The sequence below is a fragment of the Mus musculus genome, chromosome 3 (assembly GCF_000001635.26).
Source record: "Mus musculus strain C57BL/6J chromosome 3, GRCm38.p6 C57BL/6J".
NCBI lineage: Eukaryota > Metazoa > Chordata > Mammalia > Rodentia > Muridae > Mus > Mus musculus.
In genome coordinates, this window is record NC_000069.6 from 81,801,128 (window position 1) to 81,819,123 (window position 17,996).

Genomic DNA, 17,996 nt, shown 5'->3' on the forward strand with positions numbered 1-17,996 from the left:
CATGTACTCCTGAAAATAGCATTCCAGTCTTCAAGCACTAAGAAGTGTGCTGACTCTGTTCATAAAAACAGCAAGAAGGCAAGTGAGCCAGTCTGAGTCTAGACACTTTTTACTGCATCTAGACTTCCTTTTTTTTTTTTAAAGGATTTATTTATTATTATATGTAAGTACACTGTAGCTATCTGCAGACACACAAGAAGAGGGCGCCAGATCTCATTATGGATGGTTGTGAGCCACCATGTGATTGCTGGGATTTGAACTTGGGACCTTTGGAACAATAATCAATGCTCTTAACCACTGAGTCATCTCTCCAGCCTGCATGTAGACTTTCTTGATGCAGGAAAAAAAAAAAAAAAGCTCTCTTCCAATGATAAATGCTGATAAATGCTCTTTCATCAACACCTGGTCAGTGTAGCTGCACAAGGAATGAGTACATAGCTGTCTAGTTAACCAGACACAGTAAGCATTACCTTATTTCTAAGCTGTATATAGGAGATAAACATCTGTTACTTAGAGACCCTCTGACCAAGGAAGATTTATTACAGCATCTCTTAACAGACGGATGGTTATCACCATGGTACTAAGCACAAGGCCTAGGACTGATACCCAGAATTAATGACTAACAAGTCAAACCATGTTGTTCAGACTCAAGGTCATTAAAAGATATATTTTACTAACCAACACCTTTCAATTCATTTTAGGCCAAAAAAAAAAAATCCTTAAATTACCATTGTAGAAAAAAATCTCTTTCTTCTTTCTCCTCTCTGTTCTAACTTCTCTTAGCAACAATCTCAGCCATAAGACTGGAGAAGGAAACTGCTATAAAGAGAGCAAATACCAGAACGTTGCCAAAGAGAATATGCTATAGCTGGAAAACCCCTTCAAGTCTGACAAGGCAGTGGCGTTGAGAGCTCAGAGCTTGCTACAGGGCTACAGTGCTCCAAAGCCCTTCAGGATTCACTTTGGATACAGCTCTTTGGAGCCTGCCAGCAATTAGAAATCTTTCTCTCTCACAGACAAATCATGACTGGAATTCATCATGGAGAAAATGTCAGCCACAGAGAAGAAGCATTTAGCATGTTTGAGCACGGTCATGAAATAGTCATCACTACATCAGTGATGCACATTAAGCAGAATGTAGCTGTGCTCTTGTGGATGTGCTCTCTCATCCTGGACTGGATAATCACATGGAAGGCCTGTGCTTCACTCTCCCTAGAGAATGATTTGCATCAGTAGGTTATAATTTAGGATGTGTAAGAATTGCCTAAAACACTGCTGGAAACTTCCCTAAGGCTCTGGATCACACACGGAGGGTTGAGGTAAGATATTTGACATCTGTAATGTCACAGGGCACTCAGGGACTATGGGGAACTATGGCCTATGTAGTTATGTCTGAAATACATCTGTATACCCAATTAATTGGATTCTATTTACTGGGAAAATTGAGTTTTATATGCAATTAGTTACTTGCTGTAAAATCTTAAGAGTGCCAATGGACGGTAACTTTAATTTGTTCTTAATCTGTAACATCACTTGTTATGGTTAACACTTATGGTGAACTGGACTCACCTGACAACTTACAGACACGGAGTCTTTTATGCTCCTCAGAATCTGAGTGGTAGGCATGACTGCCACACTTTCTGGATGTCTGGATGATGAAACAACCTTTGAAAGCTTATGTAATATGTCTCTAGATGCTGAAGCTGCTTCAGAGCCCAGGCAGGAGAGAATCTGGGTCTCCTATAACAGTTTCCCAGAATTGAATGAACTTAGCAATCTTGTTAAAATGCAGCCTTTGTTGATCATGTAATGAATGAACAACAGCACAAACCAATATTACAAAAATACTTAAGTGAAGTTCTATTATCAAAGCCATAATATTGTTAATATAATCACAAACATTGGCAAGAAGTTATGAATATTTTGAGTCTACTTTAATAAATCATGCATAGCTGTGCAAAACTGAAGTTAGGACACAGCAACAACTATTTGATTATATGAGGTGCAATGATTTCACAGACAGAATATGATTAGAAATGTAATTTATTTTTGGCTAATAGAAAATTAAATTCTATTTTTAGTCAAGCCTAAGAAATTTATCTTCTTTGGAAAATAAAAATGTTATCACCTTTCTGTTAAAGCTAGAATCAGCAAGCAGCTTGACTTTCACTATGCAAATTTTGCTTAAATCTGAGTTACTTTTAATGTAAAATAAATATACATACTATTTTACTCGATGAATTTAGTTGAGGATACATCTATGAGAATATTTTATTTAGTTTATATTTATAAAGTTAATAAAGCATAAATTTATTTTGGAGAGTTTTTATTTTAAGATATATCTTTCCAAATTTTAGCTCACAACATATAGCATAGTTTTTAGGATACCATACAGAAATAATAGTTAAAGTTCAGAGGTATATCATATTGAGACATTGCTACAAAAGATTACCCACCAATTTTAGTCTCCTTTGGAAGAGGTTCTTTTTCACTTTGGTATTTATCATTTCATTAGAAATTGCTTTGGTCAAGGTGTTTTTTTAGGGAAAAAGGAAATGAAATATAGACACTGAGAACTATTCTTTTCTCTATCTGATATTTTTGGTTACTGGAAAAAATCATCACAACTATTCTGTTTTAATCAGTGGGTTCTTTCTGCTTCTTTTTCTTGTTTGTCTGAAGGCTTATAGATTACATATAGCTACCCTTCTGTGGTCACCATGGAAACAATTTTACAGGCTGCCATATAAGGATAGTTTCCGTTTGTTTGTATTTTTTGTGCTGTTTGGTTTGGGGGAGGAGGAGTGTTGAAGGTTAATCTTCAGAATCTAACTAGAGGTTTACTCATGCTAAGAACACACATACCCACTGAGCAACACCTCCAGCTAACTAATTTAAAGACTAAAATAGTATCTGCTTCCCTTGGTAGCAGCATTGAAAGGAATCATTTCAGTTCTTAACAGAACCAGAATCAGCCCAAGGTCTAGTAAAGGAAGCCAACAGCACAGGATTGGGTAGAGTAACTCAGGAGCAGCAGCCGGGGTTACTGCTGGAATTCTGTAAGGTTTCTGTCAGGAAGGCTGCTCCATTGTCCTCGGGATTCAGCAAGAAACTTGGAAGGACTTTCATTGCATTATGCCAGTTATTTTATGGAGAACTTTCAATAATTAGCTTTCTTACAGGATAGCTGATTCTCGAGATGCTCATCTATCATTAAAGAACAAGGAAAACTGATCTTGTACCTCTTGCATTCTGTCTCCAGAAACAACTACAAGCCAAGGACCCTTAAAAGATGTGGAAGCACCAAGAAAAGAAAAAAATAAAAGAAAGAAAGAAATTCATCAAAACGAAAATGTACTGCCAAGCGAAAAGCTTAAAAGTTTAAAACTTGACTCTTCAAAGTTGGGGAGAAAAGCAAATAACAGGGAACTTTGGAACACTTATCTTCATTTGCACGGAGACATTTTCTCACACACGTGGATTTTCTGGCTTCAGTGTTTGTCCAGTACTCACAGAGTTAAATCTTAACTTTTCCTATATATGAGTAATGCATTAAGAACAGAGCACAGGAAGTCTCCTTAAAAACCAAGAAATATTTCTCTGTGAATTATTCATCATCAACATATTGGGACTATTGTAAATAAAAAGAGGGGTGTGTCCAGCTCCTAGTGGTCCTTGGGCAATAAGACCACATTGAATGAATACGTAGAATGTGCTGTCTGTGCACTGCCACTCATTTCTCTTTTAAGTTAGAGACTAGACCAGATGGAACTATGCATTAATTGCTGTATTTCTGCTCATTGGAGAAAACAATATCCCGCAGTATTGTTGGACTCTTTGCATTGTATTATAATATATTTTAACCTATTTTGAAGACAATGGTAGTACTACCAAGTATTTTACCCACTTTTAAAATCTATAATCTAAATATATCCTGACATTTATTTTTATCAAACTGTTTTGAAGCTAATCTTACCATCTTATTCCCTTACTTGTCCAAACGTTCAATAAAATTTTTGACAGGTTTTCATCTTATACTCATATAAAAGTCATCACTGTAGCCTTTGAGTTGCACTTGACAGTAACTATCCGAGCACCCATGTGCTGTGGCCACCTTGGCGATCATTACATTTCTTTCCTCTTGGAGACCCATTTTTCTCCTTTGCTGCAGAATTATGTTCAGCTCAGTCATGATGGAAACTCCATCATTCTAAATTTCACATCTGGCAGCCTCAGTGTCCAAAGAGAATTTATAAGCATCTCTTTGTAAGTTATAGGTAAAATGGCAAGTCCAGAGTTGATGTGCTCTAAACAATGGCGGAAGTCATGGAACTTTGTTAAAAGTGACATGTTGTCGCGAGATGACTTGTTTCTCTTAACTCCTTTTTTTTTTTTTTTTTTTTTTTTTTAGGCTTTCACCTCAACTGCTATTTTTTAAGATTATAGAATTTTTAAGCAGAAAATTATAGACTAAAGAAGGTCTGTGTGAGTGTGTGTGTGTGTGTGTGTGTGTGTGTGTGTGTGTGTGTGTGTGATTTATCATTGGTCTCTGAAATTCTCATAGCAACAGCTAATACTTAAGCCCCATAATTGCTTCATTCCTATCTGGTACAGAATGCTGATCCGGGAGGAAGAGTCCTTTTTACTGTCAGGCTTTCCATGAAAGTTACCACTGAAAAGCTGAAGTCTAGCAAAAAGCTAAAGCCCTGAGTGTGCTCTAAAGTGGAGAACTCTGACTATGTCTCCTGAGAAACACAGACAGGGAGGACCAGAGAAGTAAGCGGCAGGTGGGATGTTCCCTACCCCTTCTTTGCTCTGCACTCTGTTCACCCGACTGATACTGTGGTCTTTCTCATTATTTTCAGCCATATATCCCCAAATAGTTTCTGGCATGCTGCCCTCAGCACAGAAACCTCATAAAAACGCAGCATGGGGGCAATATTAGTTTTATTATCCTTCTCTGCAGGTATGGTGATTTCAAAAGCTAAAAAAGGAACAGGCAAGGTAGAAATATGACCAGACTATAAGAAAACTGTAAAAAATGATGCTGTTAGTCCTCAGTGAGCAAGTACTCCCCTCACACTAGCTGCTAACACTTGAAGGTGCTGACCCAGGGCAGGGTGTAGTTAGCTGAGAAATATCTCCAAAGCTTGAAACTAGAAACATCTGAACTTTAAGCTTCTTTGGATCTTTACTTTAGCTTCTGTTACCTGGTCAGATGCTTGCAAGGGATGAGAGTGGGGTATTCGTGTCTAGATTCTAGAGCAATGGTTCTCAACCTTCCTACCACTGCAACCCTTTAATACTGTTTCTCATGCTGTGGTGACCTCCAACCAGAAACTAGAATTTAGCTACTCTTAGAATCATATTGTAAATATCTGTGTTTTCTGATGGTCATGGGCAACCTCTGTGAAAGGGGTCACAGCCCACAGTAAGTTGGGAACCCTCTACTCAAGAAAGCTGTGTGGAAATCTTAAACAACGCTCAGCGCACCCTACACGAGGTAGCAGATTTCCACTGTTATTAGAGCAAGCCTCCTACGATGTTCTTCTGGATGTAAATTTATTATTTTTCATGCAACTTCTAATAAAATACATTCTCTCAATCTGTTAGTGGAGACATCAAGAACAAACTCTTAAGAGTTCTTCCTTTTCAGTTAAAACTGCCTGGTGTAGGCTGAGCATGCCCAGAGGCAATTCTGACCTTCATTTTAACTTCTTAAACATGTTCCATGGATTTGAGCTATTGGGGTCCCCAATGTGTCTGCTATCCTCCCCTCTTGAATTATGATCTTAAACCGAGCATACCGGGGGCGGGGGGGAGGGGAGGCTGTATTCCTAAGCACTCTCACTTAGGAGTGCATTTATCTGACATCGTCTGGATCTGGTCTTTATTGTTTGCTTTCTTTCTAACAGCGTCCCAATCTTCCACACCTTCTACACAGCTTCACTGCACTAGAGGGCAGAGGTTCTCAACATTCCTAATGCTGGAACCCTTTAAAAGAGTTCCTTATGTTGAGGTGACCTCAAGCCATAAAAAAATTATTTTGTTGCTACTTCATAGTTGTAATTTTGTTATTGTTATGAATTGTTAATGTCAATATCTGTGTTTTCTGAGGTTATACGTGACCCATGTGAAAGGGTTGTTGGAACCCCACATGTTGAGAACCACTGCTCTAGGGTTTATCTACTCTATAGCTCCAACCTCCAAAAACCATTTTCTAAAGCCTGTTAACCACATGGTGTGCTTTATCGGAGTTTCCTACGCCAATGTCCTAACTACTTGCTTACCCACAGATTGGCCAGTTCTATCTAAAATATTAAATTGTGGGTCTGACATTGTTCAGAACACTTCTGTAATCTGTTTTAACTTCACTAGACTTTTGAGTGATGTCCCTGATTTTCTTCTAACACTGGGGATTTGCATTTGTCCCATTTAAGAAAGTACTACATATTCAAGAGGCTTACTGATGTAGAACTATTTTAATGTAGGTATTTAATGCCATAAGTTTCCCCCAAAATAAATTTTTTATGAATTGTCATTTTTATTGCATAATATTTTAAAATTTGTTTTCAAAATTGTCCTTTGATTCACATAGTCTTTGACATAGTCAAACTTTGGTCCACTAACTGATAGATTGGTTTTTGTATTTTGAGATTCTATCAATTGTGTGTGTGTGTGTGTGTGTCTCTGTGTGTGTGTGTGTGTGTGTGTGTGTGTGTGTGTATGTGCACGCGTGTTCCTCTGGAGCTTAATCTATAGACAGTTGTGAGTCACTGGATGAGACAGAACTGTATTAAGGTCCTGCAGAAGAGCAGCAAATACTCTACCACTGAGCCATCTCTCCATCTCTGACTGCACTTTTAAGGTCTTTCAAGAAATGGATACACAGTCTCAATGGTATAATCTAGAGCTATAACATGAATTGAATGGGGTAAGAATGATGTATTGTTTACTTAAAACGTTCAAAGAGAGCACGGTCTAGAATTGTCAACATAGGCAATGGTAACTTTATGAAGTGATAGACTTGTTATTTGGCTTGTTTTTATAATCCCTGAGATTTGCTGTTTTTATATAGCTCTGCATGAAATAACAACTTAAAACAAAATATCCCCTTGGGCTCACTGTTTCAGAAGATTCATCTCATTTTCACTTTAATACACATTGTGGAGTCCTTTGTGAGGCAGAACATTTTATAATTATGCATGCAATTGACAACAAGGAACAATGCCCAAGTGTGTATCCATAGTAACCTACTATAACTTTGCATAATATATACTGATACACCTCAATTTATACACCAAATTCATCAGCTTCTAAAATGCCCCAGTATGGACCATGTGGAAAACATTTTATATTCAAACCATAACAGTAATATACATATATACCAAATAAGTATATCAATTTATAAATATTTATATGCCTGTAGGTATATGTAATGGTATAAAATGTTTAATAGTACCAAGGAAAAGAGCAGACCCACTAAATCATAATTACAATATGAGATGTAATTTCCATAGTTTTCTTTGTAAATTTTGCTTTAAAAGGAGTCAGTTGCAATGCAGTGAACTCAGTAGAGTTGTCTGAGTATGACAACTCAGCTGTCACTGGAGAGGAGTATGCCACAGGGTTCTACAGTTTTAGTTCTCCATGTTTCAACTTCTACTGCTAGGAAATGATGTTGTCAGACATCCTGAAGTATCACTTTGCTGACAATTACTTATTATGTAAAATACTTAGTCAGTCTGCTGTAACATATGCTGTAGTATATTCCAGTTGTCCAGTAAGCCATCCACCTTATCACCATTCTAAATACATAGAGTAAGTAATGTTTTCTTGATTAAGTGTTAATTCATTTTTAAATGCACAAGTAAACTTGACTTGGAATGTAGTTGAGTCTTCCCACTGGGAAGGAATAAAAAAGTACTGTCCATTTTTCTCTTAAATAAATTAAGTTTTTAAATGTCATTTTAAAAGGCTTCATAGGACAGGGGGAAAAACAATGTTAATAATCTTTTATCTCTGAAGTGCCATTTTCAGATATATCACATATTAAGGTAGTGTTGATGATATTTCTGAAGACGTTGAATTTATTGTAAAACATAGCATCTAAAACAGACTATCTCAGAGGAAGAACATCTGAAAAGCCTGAAGCTTTGAGTGTGGAAGCACAGAGAAGAAGAAGAGGCCTCAAGTACTCTGTCATAGGTTCTAGAATCACACTGTCCATGCAACAGCTACCATAAGTTGCATGTGGATAAGTACATCTCAGTTAAAAGTTCAAATTAAAATCTAATGCAACTTCAAGAATCTTCTCCTTACTTGCTAGACACATTCAAGTGATCATTGTATTGGTGAAGACAGGAACTTCATTTTGAGAGAGAGAATAAAATAGCACAGAAACACTGAAGTTATTCATGCAATTGCTAACAATTCACTGCTCGATGGACTCTAGCAAAAAAAGTTCCCGTCTAAGGATAATTGTGATTGGAATCACACAGTCTTCCTAGCTTTATGAGGCGATGGCAGAGCAGTCTTTCTGTCTTATAGACAATTGAGTTATTCAAAATAACACCCATCAGATCCCCATAGGAGTCAACTCTCTGCATGAGTCAGCAGATCTTACTTTGCCAGGAAGCTCAAGACATCTTCAGTTTCACCAGGGATGTTTGCAGCTTTCTGGGCTGACAAAAAAAATCAGAAATAGAATCCACGCACACATATTTATTGTAGCCATCATAAAGAGTGACTCAGCAACCTTGGAGGTAGAAGCAGCCCAATTCCTTCCAGCTATATTTTTAGGAGTTTGATTTAGGTCTTGTGTTCCTGTGAGGGTAACTAGGATCTACTAAGATAGTCTCATCAGTGAAATAGAAATCCAATTAATGCTTACAAAGAATCATTTGGTGATTCAAGTGAAACCCAATTTTGATAGGAATAAGAGTTAGGTAAATTTACTTTGAATCAGATTCAACTTATAAGGAAAAATTCTATATGTGACTTTCCTGGATAAGAGCCTGGTCTCCACAGGATGTGATCATGTCTCTATCAGCCCGGGGCTCCCTGAGAACAGACTTAATTCCTTATATAGCTCCTCATCACCTGAAGTGGCATGAAAAAAAAAAGGCTAAGCAGAAGGGGCAGGGAGCTATACACCCCATGCTCCAAACAGCCTCTAGGATCACCTCTCCACCGCAGTTTCTTAGAATCTCACACTTCAGATGAGTTACCAAAGGGATAGTGGTTTCCAAAGGGGAAACTAGGAAAGGGGTAACGGTATAACATAATGTAAATAAAGAAGATATCTAATTTAAAAATTTAAAAAAATTATTTTATATTTCTGTATCAGAGGTCATCCTGCAAGCACCAGTTCTCTCCTTCTACCCTTCCTGGAACTGAACTCATAATGAGGCTGGATAGTAAGCCTTATCATGGTCTTAGGTTCTATAAGAAAGCAGGTTGAGCAAGCTCTGTAAGGAAGCCAGTAGACAATATTCCTCTATGCCCTCTGCATCAGCTTCTGTCTCCAGGTTCCTGCTCTGTCTGGGTTTCTGCCATGTCTTCCTTCAATAATGAAATATGGAAATATAAGTGGCTTGATTACTCACTGAGTCATCTTTCCAGACTCCTTGATAAGTGTCTTTGTCTCCTCTGTTGAAAATAGTGACTAGGCCTGACTTTGGCTAGACTAATAAATACATAAATGGCATGATGTTAAACTTCCATATAAGAAGCAACACACTAATATGGAAATTTGACCTAATGCCTGAAGGTTCCCTAAGTAGTCCAGCAAAGGACACACATATACTATTTATAAAACACTCAGGTTTTTCAGATGGTCTTTAAAAGGCATGAAAAGGGGTCTCAGGATGACTTCTTGTGTGTGCTTGTGTGCTGTTAGTCCAGGACAGATGGGGGGAGCACACACTCCTGAGGAGCACTGTTGAACATAATTTAACATCTATCAGTGTCTTCAAGAATTAGAGAGAGCAGACAGAGAAGAGAGGTTGTAATCTTTAGTCAGTTCTCATTTAAGAATACCAGAAATCCCCTTCCATTCCAACGAAGTTCTAAAGTAAAGTAAAACTGCTCCTAACCCTCTTATGAAAATGTAACAACTCCTCATTGAGGCAAATTTATTTTATCTCACTTCACTATGATTGATCTGAAGTAGCTGTCATTTGTGATGTGTGATGACCAACAATTCATAAGGAAAGAAACAAAAGAAATCCAAAGGAAGTCAAGCATTTGGAAGCCCACTTAGTATTCGGTTTTGGATCACAAACAAAACAAAACAAAGCAAAGCAAAACAAAACAAAACAAAACAAAAAAAAAACAGCATTAGTGGGAGGTACTCTCAGACTGAGATTCCATGGGTTAAATCTGTGTGGGTGACATTTTATAGGATACAATATATAACATAAGGAGAGACTAGAGCCTGAAGAATGTATGTGCTCCTCTGGTGGGCAGCCAAGAAAGTAACCAAATGGAATGACTTCAATTGTTCATACCCCGAGTTTGTCAAAGGAAAGCAGTGAGAATGAAGAACTAGTATTCCATATTTTACTCACTTTCTGCAGATTGTGCTGCCAGGTTCTCATGGTTAGCATGGTTGCTATTTTTTTTCTCCCTGAAATGTCATTGTTTTATTTTTCTTTAAGGCTAACAAAATTCTATTTTGTATATGTACCATTTTTTTATCGTACTTTTTTTATTACGTATTTTCCTCAATTACATTTCCAATGCTATCCCAAAAGTCCCCCATACCCTCCCCCCACTTTCCTAACCACCCATCCCATTTTGTTGGCCCTGGCATTCCACTGTACTGGGGCATATAAAGTTTGCGTGTCCAATGGGCCTCTCTTTCCAGTGATGGCCGACTAGGCCATCTTTTGATACATATGCAGCTAGAGTCAAGAGCTCCGGGGTACTGGTTAGTTCATAATGTTGTTCCACCTATAGGGTTGCATATCCCTTTAGCTCCTTGGGTACTTTCTCTAGCTCCTCCATTGGGAGCCCTGTGATTCATCCAATAGCTGACTGTGAGCATCCACTTCTGTGTTTGCTAGGCCCCAGCATAGTCTCACAAGAGACAGCTATATCTGGGTCCATTCAGCAAAATCTTGCTAGTGTATGCAATGGTGTCAGCGTTTGGAGGCTGATTATGGGATGGATCCCTGGATATGGCAGTCTCTAGATGGTCCATCCTTTCGTCACAGCTCCAAACTTTGACTCTGTAACTCCTTTCAGGGGTGTTTTGTTCCCAATTCTAAGAAGGGGCACAGTGTCCACACTTTGGTCTTCATTCTTCTTGAGTTTCATGCGTTTAGCAATTTGTATCTTATATCTTGGGTATCCTAAGGTTCTGGGCTAATATCCACTTATCAGTGAGTTCATATTGTGTGAGTTCCTTTGTGATTGTCTTACCTCACTCAGGATGATGCCCTCCAGGTCCACCCATTTGGCTAGGAATTTCATAAATTCATTCTTTTTAATAGCTGAGTAGTATAGTACTCCATTGTGTAAATGTACCACATTTTCTGTATCCATTCCTCTGTTGAGGGGCATCTGGGTTCTTTCCAGCTTCTGGCTATTATAAATAAGGCTGCTATGAACATAGTGGAGCATGTATCCTTCTTACCGGTTGGGACATCTTCTGGATATATGGCCAGGAGAGGTATTGCTGGATCTTCTGGTCGTACAATGTCCAATTTTCTGAGGAACCACCAGACTGATTTCCAGAGTGGTTGTACAAGCTTGCAATCCCACCAACAATGGAGGAGTGTTCCTTTTTCTCCACATCCTAGCCAGCATCTGCTGTCACCTGAATTTTTGATCTTAGCCATTCTGACTGGTGTGAGGTGGAATCTCAGGGTTGTTTTGATTTGCATTTCCCTGATAATTAAGGATGTTGAACATTTTTTCAGGTGCTTCTCTGCCATTCGGTATTCCACAGGTGAGAATTCTTTGTTCAATTCTGAGCCCCATTTTTAATGGGGTTATTTGATTTTCTGGAGTCCACCCTCTTCAGTTCTTTATATATATTGGATATTAGTCCCCTATCTGATTTAGGATAGGTAAAGATCCTTTCCCAATCTGTTGGTGGCCTTTTTGTCTTATTGACAGTATCTTTTGCCTTGCAGAAGCTTTGCAGTTTCATGAGGTCCCATTTGTCAATTCTCGATCTTACAGCACAAGCCATTGCTGTTCTATTCAGGAATTTTTCCCCTGTGCCCATATCTTCAAGGCTTTTCCCCACTTTCTCCTCTATAAGTTTCAGTATCTCTGGTTTTATGTGAAATTCCTTGATCCACTGAGATTGACCTTAGTACAAGGAGATAGGAATGGATCGATTCCCATTCTTTTACATGATAACAACCAGTTGTGCCAGCACCATTTGTTGAAAATGCTGTCTTTCTTCCACTGGATGGTTTTAGCTCCCTTGTCAAAGATCAAGTGACCATAAGTGTGTGGGTTCATATTTTAAGACTCACAAATAGCAGTGTCAAGTGTGAAATTACAGTAGAGAAAATAAATATCAAACCATCAAAATCTGTACCCAAACACAGAGCATTTTTTTCTATTGTCTTCTCTAATGGGATGAAAAATATAATTTTATCTACATATAACTCTGTAGGCTCATCTTATTTTTACGTGGATTATTTGTTCATATTTTCTACTTGGGATTTTGCTGCAGGAATTCATGTTGGCCATCCTGGAAAATTCTATTGGATAAAATCCCATGTTCCCAAGTGCTTATTTAGCCCTTCAAAGTTTGTGGTGAAAGTATTAATTGTTTACATTCATTATATGTCACTGATCCCACTTATTTTGGGTATACTTTTTCAATGATTCTTAGAGTTTGAAGAAGACAGTTGGCTAAATTATCTATCGGGGGCTCTACCTTTCGGGTAGATATTGTTTACTTCCTAGTAAACCATTCACTTAGCAGAAGTCAGGATTCATTTCATGATTTCTGCATCATTTTGATATTTTTCTTAAATACTAATGTTTTGAATTTAATTTATTATTGGTTCTGGGGTTAGGTATATAACACAAAATTTCCATATATTCAATTTTTGGAGTAGCTACCACTATGGGTATTGTTGGTCCTACTCCAACCATTGAATGAATTTGAGAGAGAAAGAGGCAAAGGAGACTAATAGAGGATGAATGAGAAGTGAAGAGATGATCCAACTTCGTTTTTTTTTATTAGATATTTTCTTTATTTACATTTCCAAGGTTATCCCCTTTCCTCATTTCCTCTCTGAAAATCCCCTATCCTGTCTTCCTCCTCCTGCTCACCATCCCACCTACTCCTGCTTCCCTGTCCTGGCATTCCCCTACACTAGGGCACAGAGCCTTCACAGGACCAAGGGCCTCTCCTCTTATTGATGTTCCACAAGGTCATCCTCTGCTACATAAGCAGCTGGAGCCATGGGTCCCTCCATGTATGCTCTTTGGTTGGTGGTTTGTTCCCTGGGAGCTCTGGGGGTACTTGTTGGTTCATATTGTTGTTCCTCCTATGGGGCTGCAAACCCCTTCAGCTCCTTGGGTCCTTTCTCTCACTCCTCCATTGGGCACCCATGCTCAGACCATTGGTTGGCTATGAGCATCCTCTTCTGTATTTGTCAGGCATTAGCAGAGCCTCTCAGGAGAAAGCTATATCAGGCTCCTGTCAGCAATAGTTGTTGATATCGATAATAGTGTCTGGGTTTGGTGACTATATGGGATGGATCCCCAGGTGGAGCAGTCTCTAAATGGCCTTTCCTTCAATCTCTGCTCCACACTTTGTTTCTGTAACTCCTCCCATGGGCATTTTGACCCCCCTTCTAAGAAGGACTGAAGTAGCCACACTTTGGTCTTCCTTCTTCTTGTGCTTCATGTGGTCTCTGAATTATACGTTGGGTATTCCGAGCTTCTGGGCTAATATCTGCTTATTATGTGAATGCATACCATGTGTGTTCTTTTGTGAATGGGTGACGTCATCCGGGATGATATTTTCTAGTTCCATCCATTTTCCTAAGAATTTCATAAATTCATTGTTTAATAGCTGAGTAGTACTCCATTGTGTAAATGTACCACATTTTCTGTATCCATTCCTCTGTTGAAGGACATCTGGGTTGTTTCCAGCTTCTGGCTATTATGAATAAGGCTGCTATGAACATAGTGGAGCATGTGTCCTTATTACATGTTGGAGCATCTTCTGGGTATATGTCCAGGAGTGGTATAGCTGGGTACTTAGGCAGTACTATGTCCAATTTTCTGAGGAACCACCAGACTGATTTCCAGAGTGGTTGTACAAGCTTGCAATAATAAGTGTTCCTCTTTCTCCACCTCCTTACCAGCATCTGCAGTCACCTGAGTTTTTGATTTTAGCCATTCTGACTGGTGTGAGGTGGAATCTCAGGGCTGTGTTGATTTGCATTTCCCTGATGATTAAGGATGTTGAACATTTCTTTTAGTGCTTCTCAATCATTCCGTATTCCTCAGTTGGGAATTCCTCTTTTAGCTCTGTATCCCATTTTTCCCTAGGGTTATTTGTTTCTCTGTAGTCTGAAACAAATAACCCTATTTTAAAAATGGGGTACAGAGCTAAACAATAAGTTAGACTCAAGAGATCCTACTTCTTTACCAACAATCACAGTCTAAGCAAAGCAGCTGCAATCTGAGGACTCGAAGCACACTGATAAAATCATCTTTTATAAATGTGCCTACTCGCCAGCTGTTAAATTCTATTAAAATGCCCCATCCATGCCGTCTATCTTGAATCTTTTCTCTTGACAGCTGCAGATGATAGATAGAAGCCCAGATGTATTCGGGAGTATATTATATAAAAGAAAACATAACATCATTTATGTATATGCCCAATTTAGAAGACAAAGAAATGTTTAAATAATCTGATGATATGTTGCAATGATTAATTTAACATATTTCCTTGGTATTAGAATCCCTGTTCTTGTATTTTAGGATAGAAAATGCACCTAAAACAATGTACTATATCTAAATATGTACTTGAAGACATTTTAGAAGTCCCGCCCTAAAGGCACTTAAAGGTCACTTCTGAATGACTAGAATGTTTGGAAACGGAACAAAAGAAACCTTTGAGTTTTAGAAGTGATGGACAGGTCTATAATTCTTAGTTTTTTTTTTTTTTTTTTTTGGACACACACACACAAAAATGTAAAGTAGCCAATGCAAGCTCCTTGGATTTACAGATGAAGCATTAATGCAGCTCCAGGGAAGAAACCTGTATGTCTTTAGTCTTCCAGATGAAAAGAATGATAACAAGTACACCTGCCAGGTGACAAAGACTGTGAAGTGATTAATGTCACAAGGTTGAAAGATGCCATTAAGGACAACATGTGTCAACCTGAGAATCTAACAGAGTGTGTGCCGGAAATACATACATTTCATCCATTTGCTTAATGCCAAGTTAATATGTTTCATGAAACTTGAAGTCAATTTGCCTTTAAGCAAAAATTCCTCAAGAGATTTTGCACTTTTAGCTTCAGAATAAAAAGAATTTGAAGACCCCAGCCTGAATTTCAGTAATTATTTGGGTGGTATTTATAGAATAGAGGAGAGAAATATTTGTTTTGCCTTTTACATATGAGGTTGGTACTGTGCCTCATTTAAACCACATTGTTCTTTGACAAATAGCTTGTACCGATTGAGGAATGAAAGACTGTGTCAGAGCAAGGTGTGACCAAAGCTCATTCCTTTCACCTCTCTCCTCATCAATAGACCTTGCATAAGTGAGGGAAAGCACATAGGGTGAAGAGTTCATGAGAATACTGTCACACGGACATGTACAGAACTGAAGGAGATTCTTAGAAGGCCTGACTCTTGGCCTTATTGAGACTCCAGCAAGCTCTAGAGCTACCAGAACACATCTCCAGTAACATAACCAATCCTGAACTCACTAAGTTGGCTTAATGCAAATGCCCCTACTTTGTTTCTCCTCATGTAGGCTTGCAAGGTTTGTAATTTAGAAATCACCTTTTATTACCTTGATGTTCTTTGTGTCTGTAACACAGATAATTTTAGTAATCTTTTGCCAGTTTCCTAAAGATAACATTAAGTAGGCTCATCTTTTTTTTTTAATTTACTTTTTCAAATTTACTTCCTCCTGCCAGAGTTCTTCACCAACTCCCCTTTGGCTTTAAGACGGTGTTCCCCATCCACCTCTCACCTACCCTCACCCACATCCCACCTGCTTTCACCCACCACATCCCCACCTCACCTCACCTCACCTCACACACTTCCCAGCATCCTCCTTCCCTGGGGCATCAAGTTGCTATAGAATTAGGCCTCTCCCACTGAGGCCCAACAAGCCAGTACTCTGCTACATATATTCCTGTGGCCACTGACCAGCCTGTAAATGCTCTTTGGATGATGACTTAATCATCATTTCTGTAAGCTCCCAGGGGATCCAGGCTAGTTGACACTGTTGGGTTGCATCTTAACAAAATCTTGGACCTGTGACATTCTGAACCAAAGGCAAGTTTCAGTTAAGCCTGCCCCTTTGAGGCCTCATCTTCAGAAATGCTTTGGGTTCCCCATTCTACTAGCTTGGATCTCTTTTACCCTGTGCAGTGCTTATCCCTCATTGCTAACTAAATGAGATTCTTTAAGTCCATTATAAACCCATCCTTACTAAAGGAGCAGTTCTGTAAACTTAATTAAAAATACACGGAAAGAGCAATTCTCAACTGCATATGGAAAAACAAAATACCCAGGATAGCCAAAACAATTCTCAACAATAGAAGAACTTCTAGAAGAATCACCATCCCTGATCTCAAGCTTTACTACAGAGTAATAGTGATTAAAAACTGCATGGTATTGGTACAGAGACAGGTCGATCAATGGAATGGAATCAAAGACCCAGAAATAAATCCACACAGCTATGAACACTTGATTTTTGACAAAGTAACCACAACCATACAGTGGGAAAAAAGAAAGCATCTTCAACAAATGGTGCTGGTCTAACAGGCAGTCTGCTTGTAGAAAAGTGCAAATTGATCCATATTTATCCCCTTGTACAAAAATCATGTTCAAGTGGATTAAGGACCTCAACATAAAACCAGATACACTGAATATAATAGAAAAGAAAGTGGAAAATAGCCTTGAATGCATTGGCACAGGGGAAAATTTCCTGAATAGAACATCAGTGGCTCAGGTTTTAAGATCAACGATTGACAAATGAGACTTCATGAAACTAAAAAGTTTCTATAACGCAAAGGACACTGGAAAAATCAGCAACCTAAAGATTTGGAAAAGATCTATGCTAAACCTACCTACATCTGGTAGAGGGCTAATATCCAAAATATATATAGAACTCAAGAAGCTAGACTCCAAAAATTTCTAAATAACCAAGTTAAAAATAGGGTACAGATCTAAACAGAGGAATCTTGAATGTCAGAGAAGCACTTAAAGAAATGTTCAGCATTCTTAGTCATCAGGGAAATGGAAATCAAAACAGCCCTGAGATTCTACCTTACATCAATTAGAAGGGCTAAGATCAAAAACTCAAGTGACAGCACATGTTGGCAAGGATATGAAGAAAGGGGAACTCCTCCATTGCTGGTGGGATTGCAAACTGGTACAACCACTTTGGAAATCAATCTGGCGTTTCCTCAAAAAATTGAAAATAGTTCTACCTGAAGGCCCAGCTATACCACTCCTGGGCATATATCCAAAAATGCTACAACATACCACAATCACACACAGTCTGCTATGTTCATAGCAGCCTTATTCATAATAGACAGAAACTGGAAGCAACCCAGATGTCCCTCAACCTTAACTGAAATGACAAGAATAAGGAGATAGAGCCTGAAGGGACCACTTCCAGTAGATAGACAAGGCGCCCAGTGGAGGGATAGGGTCACCAAACCTCCTTCAAAAATGTTGATCCAGAATTGTTCCTGTCTAAAAGAAATACAAGGACAGAAATGGAGCAGAGACTGAAGGGAAGACCATCCAGTGAGCTTGGA

General features: G+C 38.6%; 1 long non-coding RNA gene across 1 annotated transcript; it reads left to right on the forward strand.

Annotated features, from left to right (window-relative positions):
* The first annotated feature begins 897 nt into the window (after positions 1–897).
* A830029E22Rik (RIKEN cDNA A830029E22 gene) lies at positions 898–4,034 on the forward strand. Its single transcript, NR_138586.1, has 2 exons — positions 898–1,319; positions 3,263–4,034. It is a non-coding gene; the product is annotated as an RIKEN cDNA A830029E22 gene (long non-coding RNA).
* Positions 4,035–17,996: the final 13,962 nt, after the last annotated feature.